General features: G+C 42.9%; 1 protein-coding gene and 1 pseudogene across 1 annotated transcript in view; one reads left to right on the plus strand and one right to left on the minus strand.

The window, feature by feature from the left end:
• The window catches only part of LOC103361948 (plasma membrane calcium-transporting ATPase 4-like), a 31,704-nt pseudogene extending 28,346 nt beyond the window's left edge, over positions 1 to 3,358 (plus strand).
• Positions 1 to 18,135, minus strand: part of kank4 (KN motif and ankyrin repeat domains 4) — a 90,639-nt gene that overhangs the window by 64,950 nt on the left and 7,554 nt on the right. The window lies entirely within an intron of this gene.

Genomic DNA, 18,135 nt, shown 5'->3' on the forward strand with positions numbered 1-18,135 from the left:
AGAGGATTTTCCCATTGACGAGGCAAATTAATTGTGGCAATGCATTTAAATGCAGCAGCGATAAAAAACAGAATTTAGGTTGTTGGCTATTGTTGGTAGCGGCTGCGCTGATTAGCTTTTTCCATTAAATTCATGAGATGGCGGTTTAACTGTAGACAAGAGCAACGTATTGCAGCGCTGGAACAATAAGCTGATTGATCAATTAGGCAATTAACAGAAAGTTAATGGACTCAAGTCATTTATAAAATGCCAAACATTTGCTGGCTTGAGCTTCTAAAATTGTCTGTGGTTCGTCTTTGTTTTGTATCAGCATAAGCAGATTATCTTTGGATTTTGGACTGTTTATTTCTTTTTTAGTCCTGTAAATCCAGGGTCGGATCTGGCTGGTCGAGTGCACCCCCATATACATCCAGTATTTTGTCAAGTTCCTCATCATCGGTGTTTCAGTGCTGGTCGGGGCTGTTCCTGAGGGGCTGCCGCTCGCCGTCACCATCTCTCAGGCCTACTCTGTCAAGAAAATGCTGAAAGACAACAACCCGGTGTGTCACCTGGATGCCTGTGAGACGATAGGCAACGCCACGGCTATCTGCTCCGACAAGACGGGTATTCTGACCATGAACCGCATGGCGGTGGTACAGGGCTACATAGGTGGTACACACTACATGAATGAATGAATGAATGAATGAATGAATGAATGAATGAATGCCCTTTATTATCATTATACAGTGTTTGAGATTGGATAGCTTCTCCTATTTTCAGTGCAAGTAAAAAACAAAATAAAGTGCAAAATTGCTCAAAACAAGAGGAAGTGCAAATTTGGTCATTTAAATATAAAGATAAATACATAAAAAGAAATGAAAGATTTAAGAAATATTGCAAGAGATGATGGATGTATACATACAGATTATGAATATTTACATACAGATAATGGATATTTACATAGTGCACATAGTGGAGGAGACTTACTGAGGTAGAGTGGATATTTTACAAGTGAGAGTTCATGATGGTGATGGCTCAGTTTCTGCTTGTCTTTGCTTTGGAGCATCTGTCGCGCCTATCAGAGGGCAACAGCTCAAACAGCTGAGAACCGGGGTGTGAACTGTCCTTGGTGATGTTGCGAGCTCTGCTGAGGCACCGGGTTGTATAAATGTCTGTCAGGGAGGGGAGAGGGCAGCCAACAATCCTCTGTGCTGCATTGACTATTCTCTGCTAGCCTCGCTCTGTCAAGACCAAGACCAAGACCATCTCATAACCTAACGCCATCATACCAGATACTCTGGAAACGATGGTCAACACCATCTCCATCAACTCAGCATATACCACCAAGATCCTGCCTCGCCACGTGGGCAACAAGACGGAGTGAGCACTGCTCGGCCTGCTGCTCGAGCTGAAGAGGGACTACCAGCCAATCAGAGATGAGGTTCCCAAAGAGCAGTTCTACAAAGTTTACACATTCAACTCCTCATGCAGATCCATGAGCATGGTGCCGAAGAACACTGACACTGGCTTCCGCATGTACACCAAAGGAGCGTCAGAGATCATCCCGAGGAAATGCTCTTGTATCCTGGACGCCCAGGGCAGACCCCGCATCTTCAAGCACAAGGACTGTGACGAGGTGGTGCGTAAGGTGATCAAACCAATGGCCTGCAATGGGCTGAGGACCGTCTGTGTTGTGTCTGGATAGGGTCTGGCCCAAACTGCGTGTTCTGGCTCGTTCATCACCAACAGACAAGCACACTCTGGTCAAAGGCATCATTGACAGCACAGTGGGTGAAATCTGGCAGGTGGTGGCAGTGACAGGAGATGGCACCAACAACGATCCTGCCCTTAAAAAAGCTGATGTTGGCTTTGCCACGGGAATCTCTGGCACAGATGTGGTCAAAGAAGCGTCTGACATCCTGACTGACGACAACTTCACCAGTACTGTCAAGGCCGTCATGTGGGGCAGAAATCGCCAAGTTCCAGCAGTTCCAGCTCAACGTCAACGTGGTGGCCGTGATCGTGGCATTCACCGGTGCCTGCATCACTCAGGACTCTCCCTGGAAGGCCGTTCAGATGCTGTGGGTCAACCTCATCATGGACACTGGCTTCTCTGGCTCTGGCCACCGAACAGCCCACCGAGTCTCTGCTGCAACGTAAACCGTACGGCTGTAACATGAAATGAAAATGAATGAAAATGAAAAATACTTTATTTATCCCAGAAGGGAAATTCAATAATACTACATGTCTCTCATCTCCAGCACTATGATGAAGAACATTGTGCTGCCTTCACACTGCGTCAGCTTTGCACTGCTAGACAGCCAGTTAGCACGTTCAAGCTACCTCCAATAAACATTCTTGGCATTTCCTGGTCTTTGGTAGCTTTAGAACGTCTTGTAAAATTGAAAATACAGAGAAACTAAAATAAGTTAGCTACACAAGTTGGCTGCTAACAGCTCTTGTCACGAGCTGAGCGCCGGAAACAGAAAACGTCTGCTCTAAAACACATATTTTGTGTATTTCATGCTTGTGCCCTCTTTTAACTTACAGGTAAATATTTCCCAAGGCAAATGTCATGAAGCTCCGTTGTGCTACTGAGAGCTGTAAGCAAGTCGAACTCTCCACAGGGAGACGACGGAGAGTCAAAGATAGCATACAATACAGGATGGCTTTTAAACTTTTTAATCCTACTTTTTTTTAACTGACTTATTTAATTTATATTTTTAATCAACTTACACACATGAACTTCAAAGACAGCACAAACATCCTGGGCCACACTCATCATCATCTTTACCCTGCTCTTTGCTGCTGAGAAGTTTTTCAGCATCAACAGCCCCCCTGCACTTCCCGCCATCAGAGCACCACACCATCGAGTTCAATGCGTTCGTCATGATGCAGCTTTTCAACGAAATCAATGCCAGGAAGATCCACAGCGGGGGAAACGTTTTTGAGGGCATCTACAAGAACCCCATCTTCTGCAGAGTTGTATTCGGAACTTTAATCCTGCAAATCATCATTGTTCAGTTCGGAGGGAAGCTGTTCTCCTGCACAGCTCTGCCCATCCAGCAGTGGCTGGGGTGCGTGTTCATTGGCATGGGGGAGCTGCTGTGGGGACAGCTGATCTCGGCCATCTCAACACACCACCTCAAGTTCCTGAAGGAGGAAGGCAGAGAGCAAGAAATCCATGAGGAGGAGTCGACGGAGGGCACCAATGAGATCAACCACTTGGAGATGGAGCCGAGGACAGGCCAGACGGCATCCTTACTCAGGAGACCGGCGACAAGATCGACCCCCTCCTCAGCTCCTCGTCTGGGGCCCAAGGAAAAACCGGGGAAAGCTGCCCGGCACCGTCCCCCACACCTCTGAGTCATCCGTCTGAGATCCTCCTCTGCCCTCCCTCTTCTTCATCAGCATCATCTGTCACCCACCAACCAAACTGTCACCCTGAGGAGGGAAGTCATGACTCTGCTCATCCCCTTATTCTGCTGCACCTCGTCTCCACCCCCTCAGTCATTCCTGCCACGCTGTGTTTCATTCATACTGACTGTGGTGTCACTCTGCCTGGAAGTTTGTCTCTCCACCACCAGGACACCATCGGTCAGTAAAAGGTGGAGTCCAGCGTCTTAATTCTGATGTACATGGTTTCGTTCTTTGAAATATTCCTCTTACATTTAACCTTTTTTTTGTCTTTCTTTAGATGTTCACCATTTGTTTTGTTTTTAAAAAATGTTCAGTGACTGCTAATTGAAGGTTTTCCATTTCCTGAGAATTTTTTTGAGTATCGTCACTACTACTATTACAAGGTTAATTAAACCGATGTTCCGTCGCTGTGGAAGACTTCCTGCATGGTTCCTGTCCCGAGGACAGCGCACCCCAGGGAGCCCAACCTCTTCAGACCTGTGACCCTCACGTCTCATCTGATGAAGACCATGGAGAGGATTGTCCTCAGGAACCTTCGCCCCCTGCTGAGCTCACATCTGGATCCACTGCAGTTCGCTTATCAACCGGGCATTGGAGTGGATGACGTAATGGTCAACCTACTGCACAGATCCCTGACTCATCTGGAGAACACCAGCAGCACTGTGAGAGTCATGTTCTTTGATTTCTCCAGTGCTTTAACACAATTCAGCCTTCACTGCTACGGGTGAAGCTTGAAAAAGCGGGAGTAGACTGTCACCTGGCTGCATGGACCATCGACTACCTCACCAACAGACCACAGTTCGTGAGGCTTCAGACTGTGTGTCTGATGTGGTAGTCTGCAGCACAGGGGCCCCACCGGGGACAGTGCTCTCCCCCCTTTCTCTTCACCCTGTACACTTCAGACTACCATTACAGCTCTTGGAGCTGTCACCTCTATAAGTTCTCTGATGGTACAGGCATTGTCAGGTGTGTATCTGAGGGGGATGATCGGGAGTACAGGACCATCATCACTGATTTTGTCAACTGGTGTGAGCAGAACCATCTCCAGCTCAACGCCAGAAAGACAAAGGAGATGGTCATTGACTTCCGTAGAAGGAAGACACCCCAGACTGTACAGGTGAACATCCAGGGTCGAGACATCGAGATGGTGGAGACGTATAGATACCTGGGTGTTCACCTCAACAACAAACTGGACTGGTCACATAATACAGAGGTCCTGTACAGGAAGGGCCAAAGTCGTCTCCACCTGCTGAAGAGACTGAGGTCCTTTGGAGTGTGCAGGACGTTCTATGACACTGTGGTGGCATCTGCTTTTTTCTTTGCAGTGGTCTGCTGGGAAGCGGGGACCACAGACAGGGACAGAAAGTAGCTAAATAGACTGGTGAGGAGGGCCAGTTCTGTCCTGGACTGCTACCTGGACTCCATATAGGAGGTGGGTGAGAGGAGGATGTTCGCAAAGCTCACATTCATCACGGACAACCCCTCTCACCCGCTGCATGAAACTATGGGGCCTCTAAGTAGCTCCTTCAGCAGCAGACTCAAACATCCTCTCTGCAAGAAAAAGCGTTACCACAGGTCATTCCTACCAACTGCAGTAAGACTTTACAACATCAGCATTACTAGTTAATGTTGACCGAATTGACCAAATTGGCATTTCATGGTATCAAATTCACTTTTGCACTGCAAATTTGCACAAATGTGCACAATCTATTTTTTTTTTTCAATGTACATACTGTTGTTGTTAATAATATTATTTTCCTATATTTTCTTTCTATATTTTTGGATACTGCTGTGGTATGTACATTTCCCCCAATGGGGGATCAACAAAAAAATACTCTATTCTATTCTATTCTATTCTATTCTATTCTAAATAGATTGACCAACACTGGTAATATTTGGTAGTCACAGTCCCCATTATAAAGTCTTTGTGTGTTTGTGTATGTGTGGCCATATGCTAACAAAAACATGCAAAATCTGTATTTATCACTCACGTACGCGTGCCTACCCCCACAAACACTCAGACACACTCTTTGCTAAATCTAAAATGCACTGTCACAGTTTTATGGTAATTGACTTATCCTCGTTATTTTTGAGGCACAGACTTCCACAAACACACAATTTGATGAATGACACAACGAAAACATTCTTCTGATTTAGGCAGCTCCAAGGCACGTTAATCCTTTCATATTTTTTTTTTATTTTTTATTTTTTTAGAATTTCATCAGGAAGCAGGATATGTGGATTTTGTAAAAACACCATTAAAAAGCAGGAAAAACATAGCGGCACACATGCATTCAGCTCAGTGTACACAGAGACACAGTGCATTAGGAGAGGAGCCGGTGTGTACATGCGTATCTATGATGAAAAACCCCACTCTGGTGTCTTTCATCTCTTCTCTCGCAGCTTCACTCTCACACAGCTCTAATGAATGGATGGGTAGAAAGGAGGAAAAGAGGAGAGGGAGGGAGATGTGAAAGGAAGGGAGAAGTCACTGAGGGACAGAGGTATGCAAAAAAAAAAAGAGGAAGACTTACGAGTTCACGAGCATTCAAGATAAAAATAACCCAAGAGCCAGGAAGAGACATGAAATCTTGTGTTGTTTTTTTTTTTTTTTCCAGCAGACCTCTCCATCCATTTGTGTATCCATGTGTGTGTGTGTTTCTTTATGTGTCTGCATGGCATTAAAGCTCAGAGGGCGGGCAAGGGAGAGAATCATGCTTTCAATGCCGATAAAGAAGATAGATGGATGCAAACACACACATACACACTGATGCCTTTTACTGAAGATATAAGCTCCCCATAAATCTACTGGCAGATGAGAGATAGAGAGGTGCAGTTTATCTCAATAGCCTACATCTTTTCACAGTAAATAGACGGCCACCTACGATGATATGCACAGATGAGAGCGCAAAGCAGCAAGACGCTCCGATAAAGACACATCAGGACCGGACTGCACGGACAAACACAACCCATCTGCTTGATCCTGGTGACAAACAGGGTTTGTTACTCAGAGTAGTTATTTCTGTCGGTTTTAAACCACGGCTGGCACGACTGTCCTCGCTGAAATGGTTAGGGATAAATCTGGGGCTCTGGGTTGTGGCCAAACTGCCGCATTGCATTGTGAGATTTGAAGAGGCTTAGTCAGCTGCAGACAATGCACAGCGCTCACATCATGACACAGAAAAACAAAGCGTCAGTGGGTCACTATTGGTTTGTGTTTGTGCCACGGTGCAGGCTGGCGAAGCATGTGTTGACTTTAGCTATCTGCTGGGAAAAGGCATGACCACACAGCAGGGACAAAGTGGGATGTACTCGGGCCTGATGGCGTTTTTTTTTTGTTGTTTTTTTAAAATTATTTGTAACCTTATTTTCTATCAGTTAGAAGATGCAATGTATGATGCAATCTGTAGAGTCTGGATTTTGCATCCTTTTGGCACCACACTTTAAAGGGAACAATGGCAGGTTTTCAGCTTTAATTGTGTTTGAGAGTAGCCCTTGAAGGCGTTTTTATCTAGTGTTTTAAACACACTCAAATGAAAGCTGAAATTTCTCTCTTTATTTTGACAGTCAATATTTCATTTCAACCGTGCTGGAGTGAGAGCCAACACAAGCGCTCTGTGTGGCTGCTCTTATGCACGGTGGAGCTTTGAGCTAAATGCTAACGGAAGTTCGCTGACCACTGGGATTGTGAAGACAGTGGCATTGCTAACATGTTGAATTTTTAGCATGTATGTTTACAATATTGACATTCTTAGTTTACCGTGCAACAAGATCCAGTGGATGATTTTTACGTGGTTTTGCAGGTATCTGTTCATAGGCTGAAATTTCTGTTTGTGTTGCAAGAGGAAAAGTCAGAAGTTATTACATTTAATCCTGACGGAGACAAGCATGTCTGTACCAAATTTCATGGCAATAAATCTGATCACTGATGAAATATTTAACTTAAAACCACAAACATGAACACAGCGGGGGGTCACTACAGGAAATGTCAGGGGATTAAGATTGTCAGTAGGAAATGAATGATGGCTCTCAATGCAAACTTGTCAGCCCTGTCTCCTAAAAATAATGTTCCTATGCAACTAAACTGCATTCTCCATTACATTTTAAGGGAAATATATTTTCTATTGCATTACATTTGTTTGTGACAAATCACAAATGTGTTTCAAATCAGCATATCTTTGCTGTTTAAGTGTCGCTGCTGTTCAGCCAAGAAATCAAATATTAGATCAGCCTCGTCACCCTGGTAACTCAGAGAATGGAGAGGACGGATAATATTTTACCTGAAATTGTGTTATTTTCCAAAAAATACGTTTTAGGAACCCAAACCAGCCTTCCAACAAGTAGTTATCTTTGTAAAATTATCAAACAAAACATTTTTCCTAAACCTAATAATGTAGTTTTAGTGCTTTAACCAAACCAAACAGCAAGTGAAAACTGAAAGTAAACAACACATTAAGTACAGCATAAGTCTGTAAATAATGATCCCAGAAACTCTGTTCTGTCCTGTTGCTGACTTATGTCTCCATCCTCCCCTCCTCCTGTCTAATGCATCTTACCTGTGGTGAAAAAATATGTTTATTTTAAGCCAAAATAAATAACTTTCTAAATGTAAATGAAAATGCAGCCTAAACCTATAAAACAACCTATGCCGTAAAACAAATATAGAGACATGATGACAGAAACATGCACCCAAGTAAGTCCAGCCAAGCGAAAACACGAAACCTAAAACACACAGATGCACTAATTCCGTGTTTGTCGAGCGCATGATGTACACTAATTGCTCCTGTTGCACTTCTGCTCTGTGCATCTGTACAAACTATGAAACTGCAAGTTGTCAGTAGACATTTATTACACCTTACGGTCAAAGTAAATCACACTGACAGCTGACCACGCTGGCTCATTTCGACAGTCTCCTCCGTCCGTTGCAAATGTGCGGTACAACCAGAGATCACAGTGGCGAGGAAACTAATTTACCCAGCGGCTTGGTCTGGGTTCAGATGAGAGTTTCATTAATGTTGCTGAGGAAATATGACTGCAGTGCAATGAAATACACAGCAAAGAGTCAGTGTACTGGTGTTACCCAAACCCTCATTTAAGATGCCAAGAATATCAAAGATGCAGACTCTTCTCTCTCACTCACTCCTCTTACACCCGTCACTGCCGCCTCCACATCTTCTTCCCCTCTCAGTCTTTCTTTGTGCCTCCTTCCCGTCCTCTATCTCTCCGCATCTGATTTGCCGGATGAAAACAGAGATACCTCAGTGTTTCAGGAACCCATTGCTGACTGATAGAAATATCTGATGGGGAGGCATACGTACAGGCAGAAAGAGATACACGAGCAAACATGGCCTCTGGAATGCAGAACTGACATTCTCTCTCTCTCTCTTTTTTTCATTCATTCATTCCTCTAACATCTCTGTACCAGGCCTCCTTATAGCTGACATGGGAGAGGTGAGTTGAAAGAGGGTTTCTGTCTCCCTCCTCTCATCACCCCTCCCTCTTACTATCCAATCCATGCTTTCTATTTTTCTCCCCCTTCCCTCCCCCCCTTCATGTACAGTATTTCCTTGCTCTTTCTTTGCTCACTTCATTTGTTTCTCTGCCTTTAGGACCAAGCATAAGATCATTCATTTGTCCCGTTTTTCCCGTGTCCCTTTTCTCATTATGTCTGTTATTTAGACGCCGCATACAGTAAACACTCTGCAGGATTCTATCTGTCAGGCAAACTGCTTTCTAGCAGAAGGATGAAAGGCATGCAGTGCTGATTCGAAATCAGGGGCTATCTGTTATCTGATTGGCTGACATAGAGAGCTGTCTGTGGATTTTAGTTACCGGGGAGAACAGGGAGATAACGGCTCCGTGTCAGCAACTTCTGGAGCTGCAGGGGCCAGAAGAAGATGGAGGAAGACGGCCAGTCGTGCACAAATGTGTACATGTGTTTTCACGGTGTTAGAGTATTCGATGAAGTGATATTTGAGTTCCATTCTTAATTCTTCACAAATGCATGATAAAAGTAATGTGAGCAATTTTCACGCCACTTTGACACATGGCAAGAAAAATGAATGAAACTCCCAACACATACTGAACACGTTACAAAACAATGTCAAAAGATACAATAATCTGCAGTGCAATCCGTGAAATGGATTTGCCTTCCCTTGCAAATTATTTTGCATTCTCACGTAATAACGTTTCCATTCCTTCACCATAAGTTTTGTATTTCCTCTGATCCATATGAACAGTTGGTGTGTTGGTTCACTTCAGTTATATTACACAGCCAATTAAGGGAAACACATGATGTGACACTTTACGTGATGCATTTACTGCTCATTATTCATTTTAAGAGGCCGATCTCTGGCAGTATGTAACCACAGGCTGCGAGCACAGCTGCAGCTGCTCTGCTTGGCTGTGGTGGCAGAGGCTGTGGCTGGATGTGTTTACTGCTCAGACTCCAGCTGCATTTGTGGTTGAATCTATGGCGCTGCGGTGATGTCCAGCTGTACCGTACCAATATGTACCTTTCCCGTGGCTACAGCTTTAATCACAATGATGGCTATCATCCCATTTCAATTAGCTTCCAGGGCTGAAAAATGAATCAAAGTGCAATAAACTGCAGTTCCTCGAATGGCCACTTGAGGGTGGCTGTAAAAGTGAGTCAATCCCCATAGACCTCCATGTTAAAATGCCCAACTTTACAACAGAAATAAGCAAGTTTACAGCCCAATGCAAAAAAAATGGTTTTGGTCACTACAGCTAGCATCCCCATTTGTGAAATCTGTATGGGGTTAGAATTTTTATATACAGTCGTAACTCGATAACCCAACACTAAATGTAAAACCTTCTTTTATGTTGGATAGCGAGACTGTCGGATTGTCAAGATGAAGGTCGAGATACAAGGAGGGCTTGATGCTTGAAGAGTAATTTGTTGTTATTAATATTCATTGTTTATAGTTAATAACTAGGAGGGCTTGTCCAAATAGCACTTTCTGGGCTCCAGATATTTGGGCCCAATTGATGATGAATATTTGGCGTCAGAGCGCTCCCCCAGAAGTTTGTTTTCCCAAAAAACCTGTCGGATAGCAAGGTTTTTGGATTGTTAAGGGTCGGCTAATCGAGTCACGACTGTACCTTGCTTGTTTCAATTGTATTACAGCTTAAAGTTATTCATCATTAAATGCGTGGCCATTCAGAGTGACAGTTCCAGTCATGCTCCAGCTTCAGTTAGGCTGGAGTTACCAGGAGTCAGGCACTATCAAGGCTGACCATAGTGCTTTACAGCAGCGGTCTTCAACCTTTTTTGCACCACGGACCGGTTTTAAGCAAGAAATTTTTCTACGGACCGGTCATTACGCACATAACAAATAATAATTGTTTTTTTTTTCTATTGAAAAGTTTCATCAATAAATAAAATTACTTTTTATTGCTTAACATGTTTACTTTTTCTCTGTCTCAGTATCGAGTCTCTTCCACTTTCCAAAGCAGCTCTCCTGAGATGTTTGTTTTTGACTGACGGCTTTGTTTAGCAGCCGGGCATAAAAACTGACAGTCAAGTGCGGGAAACGAACACAAACTTGGAAGTGACGGGAAGACGAGCTAGTCATGTTTCAAAATAAAACACCCTGCAGACTCTGCTGGAAATAAAAATAAACCAATAAAACGTTTTTATTCTATCTGTGCGGCCCGGTACCAAATGACCCACGGCCCGGTACTGGTCCGCGGCCCGGTAGTTGGGGACCGCTGCTTTACAGACTTCTAAATCAACACTTAAAAGACATACATGAACATACGATAAAAGCAATATACAATGCAGCCAGGATGTCAGCGCCTGATTGAACTGAAGGCCACTGAGTAGAGGTGGGTCTATAGCTGAGACTTAAAAGATTCAGTAGTCTGAGTAGCCCTAATGTCCAGTGGTAGGCTTTTCCAACGTTTGGGGGCTACCACTGAGAAGGCTTGGTATAGACAATGGATGGATGGATGGATGGATGGATGGATGGATGGATGGTCTCAGTCAGCAATCAGTGGAGGTTCATGAGAAAGCAGCGTTAACTTACTTCTGCTCATCTCTGTCACTGCAGTGGTGTGTGGCAGAGCTGAGGGTGAACTGACTTGCACTGCAGATCACTATTTAGACTTCAAATAACTGCTCATTTTAGCCGGTCCTTATTGTCGTCTCCCCCCCCCCGAAATCTTTATTCTTTCCCTTGTTTACTTCCAAAACATTTTAAAATACATTAATTTTACTACTAGACGATTTAGAGGAGCTAGTTTTAAACCACTTCACCCTGACTGGCAGTCAGAAGAGGCCCTGATGATACAGTCCTGCTGATTAGAGTCATTCATGGTGGGTGTGCCAGTTCGAGTGCTGCAATCTAGCCTGATTGTGTCACAGTGACACCTACGCTTTCCTTCTCTCCCTCTTCTTATGGCACTGACGCTCTTTTTGGATACTCTTAAGTAGAATTCCAAGTCGTCGCTTAAACTGAGAGCACTAAAATGCTGCACCACTTGGAAAGAGAGAGATTTCTCAGCCTTTTACTGTATACATTCCTCAGCTGCACACCTCAGGAGGTAACTTCTGAATTTAAACACAGCTTTCTACACATCTTTTAATTAGCCTAATGCTGCTGTGGTTGCAGGTTTCTTTTGATGTCGAGCCATTTATGTTGGATGTTTTTTTTGGGTTTTTTTTGCTTGCCTCTTACCTGTTGCCTGCCAGCTGTGGATGTTCTGCCTGCCAAGTCTGCTCTGTTTGTTTGCCTGATTCTTCCCGCCTGTCATTGAATAATAGTACCCTATGAACTGCCTCTTTACTGACATTTGGATGCTATTACCAGTTGCCAGAAAATCTTAGTTCGGAGTTAATATACCAGCGTCTTTATCTCTAAAAGCACACTTAGTTTACTACTTTTGGAAGTGTCCACTCAAAGACATTTAATTTGCATTTTCATTGATGCTCCTGTATGTGAAAGTATTTGAATGTTCTTTTTTTTTTGCCATTTTGGTTTCTGAGAGTATTTCTGTTATTACACAGTATTAAACAAATTGTATGGGCCAGAATAACGTTTGTTGGCTCCAATATGGGTTTACTGAACATTCAATCAAATTGTATTGGGAGCTCTTTGGATATGACTGAACCAAAACCATAACAACAGAATGCCAGGCAAACATAGAAATGTCCGCATGGTCTCAGGTGGGACAACAGGCATCTTAGCAGCTCCAACAGGACTCTGCAAGAACCTGAGATGCACAAACTCACAGGTGGAGGAGCAGGCAGAGTTCAGGGCTCATTAAATCCCGGTCAGGCAGCAGCTCCACTGAGGCCAAACACTGCAGCTCACACGAGAAAAGGTTCTGACTGTGAAGCACGCAAACACACGCACGAAGCTCAGTGTGTTAGCTCGCAAAAGCTAACAAATACCTCAGTGTGTGTGTCCGCATGTGTGCGTACGCTGACACTGCCTGCGTGTGCAGTGTCATTTCACTCTCTCACACACAACCGCAAAAGCACAGACAGTTATATGCAGCAGCCAGGCATTCATCTGTTGATCTACATTCCTGAGCTTCATGCAACCCATTAGGGCAAGCTATCTCAACACAGTAAGCTTGAAAGACGGGAAGAACATCAAACAACAGCTCTGCACACATACACACACACAAAGAAATGCACTCTTTCACGCAGAAGAATCTTCTATCACGCATCTAACCGCCCTCCGTCAACTCATCCCTTTTCGCTCCCGTTCAATCTCTGTTTCATCTCCGCCTTTTTTTTCTCTACTTCTGTAATATCAACTATGTGTGCTTTAACCTCTGGGAAAGCAGTATGCACCTCTGAAACAACTGAGGTGAGTCTGTGTGTTTTTGTGTGAGTGTGTATGCTCCTAGAAATAAAGGTTCCACCTGAAGAGCTGAGGCAAATTCAGGTGAATGAGCCTCGGCTTTTATCAAAATGAATGGAGAAGAGAGGTTGAACTGCAATTTCAGTGGACACCAGGACATAAAAACTGCATGTATAGAAACACCAGTCAAATGTGATGCGAGCCACTTAATAAGTTTGGCTACCTTGCACCAAAGTAAGGTTTTAAAAGCGTCTTTCTCCACAGATTTTACTTCTAATATGCATGCACGGCAAATGCTTAAGTGCAACAACTCGATTGACTGGATGTTTACCTGTTCGACTATTACAAAGCAGACAAATGACCTCCTTGGGGGACGGCCATGACGTGTGTCACAACACCGACATATTTGCTGTTACTGAATTCTTTAAGCGGCGAGTTTCTCCCTTACGATGTCGGGCTAACCTTCTACACAAAACCAACTGCTTGAGAAGGACCTTTTTGGAATAAAGCGTTTTTCATTCAAAGAAGACAGAGTTTATCCAGCATTGTTGAAAGTATACAGATGGCACCCTCAAAGATTCACGTTGACGGAAATGGTACATTTAAATGCAGATGTATCTGAAGTCCTAATAATCATTTTATTTTAATTGTGTTATGCCATAGTTGATATTTTGAACATAATTTCATGCAATAAAATAATTAATTGCTTACTCAATTGAAATAGACACTAAGTTAATTGGTTAGTTGCTTCAACGTAAAATACAATGTGTGTAAGTGAATGGTGTTGGTGTGTTGATCTTTTCTTTTTTAAAAAAAAATCATTTCTAATGTGGGATGGAGTGGCAAAATATACAGTGCATGTGATCTCTGGAGCTGACATCATGTTTTGTACCCTCAATCTTAATAGCACGAGCTTTGCACTTAACAACAGAGCCACCATGTTGGTTTTGTTTTCTAACTGCTCGGAGTTCACGAGTGAAAAAGTTGCCATATGCATGTATGTTTTTAAATTGGCCAGTTGATGCTCCTTATCTGTTTTTCTTTCAGTTTGGATAGTGGGAGGGTGGAGCGGTAAAGTGTACAGGGGTGAAGAAGCTGGGATTTGAACTCTGGTCTCCCAGGGAAAGAGTGTGGGGGTTGGAAGCTGGCAGCCCTGTTGGGGTCAGTATGTGGGAGCTGAAGAGCCTTGTTCTAGAAAAAAAAATAAAATTAAAAATGCTTCTTTCAGTCTTGCTCTAGCTTTCATCTATGTTGAGGAAACTGGCTGAATGTGTTTCATGGGACTCTTATAGACACTTGATTGGATACAGTACCAGAACCACTTAGAACAGAAGCCGGTTCAGACACATATGTCTGAACAACATTCAGGTCATCACACGTTCTTCTCTTCAAAACAGGTGTGACATATCACTACAATTCAGCTATAACAAGTTTGTTCCCACCCCTTCACCCTGTTAACACCTTGCTATTATCACCTTTCTACAAGTGTATGAATTAATAGAAGCTGGATTGCAGTGACAGAAGATCAGAAGCCTCAGAGACAAAAGGTAGGCTAAATATAATTAGTGTGTTTTGAAGCCTTAAGTTTAGAATCCAGCCAACGTGTCTTTCTCTTAGTCTTTTCAAACCAGATGTAATGAAGGAGTGGCGGATCAGACTGAGAACCCAAGGACACCATCCACTATCAATCACAAGGTATCCTCACCCTAAAACACATTTGGCTTTGTTGTCCATTGTGCAAAAATGGGACCATCATTTTAAAAAGGAACACCACGCTTCATTCAAAAAGTCTTAAAACTAGCGACTGAGAGCATAAAATCACAAGGAGAAAGTTTATTGAGGTAGCACATCAAGTGACAAGTAGGGTAATTTTCTCAAAGACTTCTATATAGTTGGACTTCTTGTTGCAACCAGAGGAGTTGCCCCCTGCTGGTTGTTAGAAAGAATGCAGATTTAAGGTACTTAGTTTCACTTTTCAGGCCCATGGTTATATCCATTTTGTTATATTCAGTCTATTATAAGCACAAGCCGAGGAACCCTGCATAGTTCTAGTTAGCACATCTATTTCTAAGAGTGTGTGGGAGAGAGAGAGAGGAAGAGAAGGAAGAAGAGAGAGAAAAAAAAACCATAAAGCCAATTTTCTCTTTGGCTTGCAGATGGAAGACATAAAAATTTCATTAGAAAAATGAGTTGTCAGATAGAGAAAGCATGTGTTGTGGTTGTCCTGAGAATGATGATGGGGATTCTGGGCACAAGACAGCCATAAAACCTATCACTCAGCTCTCACAGGAGGCTCATACACAAACACACCGGGGCAAACCAATTTGAATACATTTTTGGCATTTGCCATTCAACACAGTCTGCAACAAAACAAAGGACGAAGTCAGGAGGGCATTGAAAGCAATGGCAAACCCACACACCGGCATACGTGAGAGGGGTGAAAATAACAGAAGACACAGCAGCAGTAGACAAAATCACAAACGGCCTTTAAATGAATACATGAAGATTTTAGGTGGGAAGCAGCTCATGGAACTGGCTTGTGACTTCATCACTAGTTCACAGGTTTGAAATGTAAAAGCTGAAATCCTCACACACACACACACTCTAACAAAAACACACACTCAGTGACATGTCTCCATCTGCAGTTCTACACTGCTGCTGCTGTTGCTCTTCTTGCCAACAAGGAGCTCAGGTCTGTTGCCACTGCACTTCTGCAAATGGAAGATACTGCTTGTGCCTGGTTTGAAATGTTTGCAAGGAGGATTCATACAGTACATTCATACATTTTGAATATATTTCCATTATTAATTAATATTTTAATTTGCAATTTTACAGTTTCCCAAGAACCTGGGCAGACCTGTGATCCATTTTGAACAAAAATCCAGAATTTGTAAACCACTGACTTGGTTGGATGCGACAGTTAGACTGATAAGATTTCCCTCTATTGTCCAGCAGCCACAGCGACAATTATAGTTCTCTATGCTCTCACATAGTTGCGGTTTACCCACAACCTCTCTTCGTCACTCACACTGTCAGGAAGGACAGCAGCAGTGACTGCAAACAGTAAGCCACAGACACTAAGTGTGTGTTTTTGTGCAATTCAGTCAGCCAGCCCACACGGAACAGACCTGGGGATGCAGAGTGTGCACGGTGCTGATAATTATAGTCTAAACACTGATCTGTGAGCATAAGTGCAGCACTAGACTAGGGAGTGACCATAACGAACTGCCATTGGAGGAAAACATATAATCAGAGCCTGCAGGTGGATCATGGGGTACACTCATGAGACGCTGTGAAGGTGAGCGGTACGCTTGAGCTAAACAAGTTTTTAAATGTTGTGAAGCCGCAGGTAAAGGCAACAGCTTTTATTATTGATCCAAAAGGCAAAGGTTAGGATAAATTAGCCTGCTGTCACAAAGTGGGGCTGAGTTATGATGAAAGGTACAAATGGGGATAATGCCTCACGCTTTCAGCAGCACTTTTGCACACCCAGCTAATCGCAGTGTAAAGTGGGGATCCAGCAAGTGTCACTTTTTAATAAACCATAATGATGCCTAAATACTGAACAGCAGCCTTAGTAGTAGCATCAATTATTGTAAACTAAGCAGTGTAGGCAGAGCAGAGACAACTGTGCAGTGGAATTAAAGTACAATTCAGACATTTCTGTATTTCTTTAAACATAGATGTTCAAGGAAAGCGCATCATCCCTTGAAAGTGTAAATGTATATGGCAACATTTCCTAGAACACTGACACATGTAGGTGATATGCAGAAATAGCATCAGCTGTGACTTTCAGCTATTTAAGCACGCTCTGCAAGAGCTGCATCTGGTGAACCCTTTAATCTGTTTTTTTTTATTTTTTATTTTTTTTTAATTTAAGTAATACATTTACGCAGCTTGATGGCCTTTGTTATCACGTATCATTCCTATATATGTGGGCCAGTAGGAACCTCATCCACCTTGTAGTATCGTCCATCATATCCATTCTGATCACTGATAAACAGTATATTATCCTGATAACTTCGGCAGCCTCTACTTGTGCGAGGAAGTGCATGTAAAATCTCTATTGGACTCATCACCCATGAAATGTGGTAAATGTAGCAACAAGGTGTTTTGGGGGGATTTTTTATTATAATTATTTTTAATCTAAACCATCATTGTTTTCCAAATCTAACCAAGGAGTTTTGGTGCCTAAAACTAACCAAACAAGAACTGAAAATGCAAGTAAACCCAAGTGAAAATGGCAAATGAAAGCAAAAGTGAAACCAAGATGGGACTCAAACTCAAGTATTCAGGGTGAAAGATTGAGGACTTTTATTCCTCTTTGTAAATGCAAAAGCATGGCTCTACTGCCATTAAATGGAGTGAAAATGGCCTGGTGAGCCTATTAGAAAGAAGAGGAGGTCCTGATTGGCTCATATGTTTTGGAATGATATCCGATAACAGCCATTTACAGGGCTGACAAACAGCTCATCTGTTGAGCATTTGCAACAGGTGAGCTGCTGCAAATCGTTTCTCAAATATTTATTCGGTTTGCCTTTATTACTGTATGAATACATATATTTTGTCTATTTCTATTCGATTCTATTACATACAGTCACTATACCATTTGAAATGTGAACTTTATAAGTGATGCACTTTCTTTGAGCACCATGTGGGTACAGCAGTGGACCTCGAATGACTCATTTCAGGATCTCTGCTCTACACACCAAAAACACAACATTCCTGAAAAGCATTTCACACTATACCCACATTCAAGACTTTCAAACAGACACATTTTATTATTTAAAATGTACACTCTAAAAACCAAAGATTATTTCTAGTACAACAGGTTCCACCACTAACACATGCACTCACTCTACAAGTCTTTGACTTTTTGCAGGGAGTGGTCACTTCCAAC

Source organism: Stegastes partitus, unplaced genomic scaffold, assembly GCF_000690725.1.
Source record: "Stegastes partitus isolate 25-593 unplaced genomic scaffold, Stegastes_partitus-1.0.2 Scaffold544, whole genome shotgun sequence".
Classification (NCBI taxonomy): domain Eukaryota; kingdom Metazoa; phylum Chordata; class Actinopteri; family Pomacentridae; genus Stegastes; species Stegastes partitus.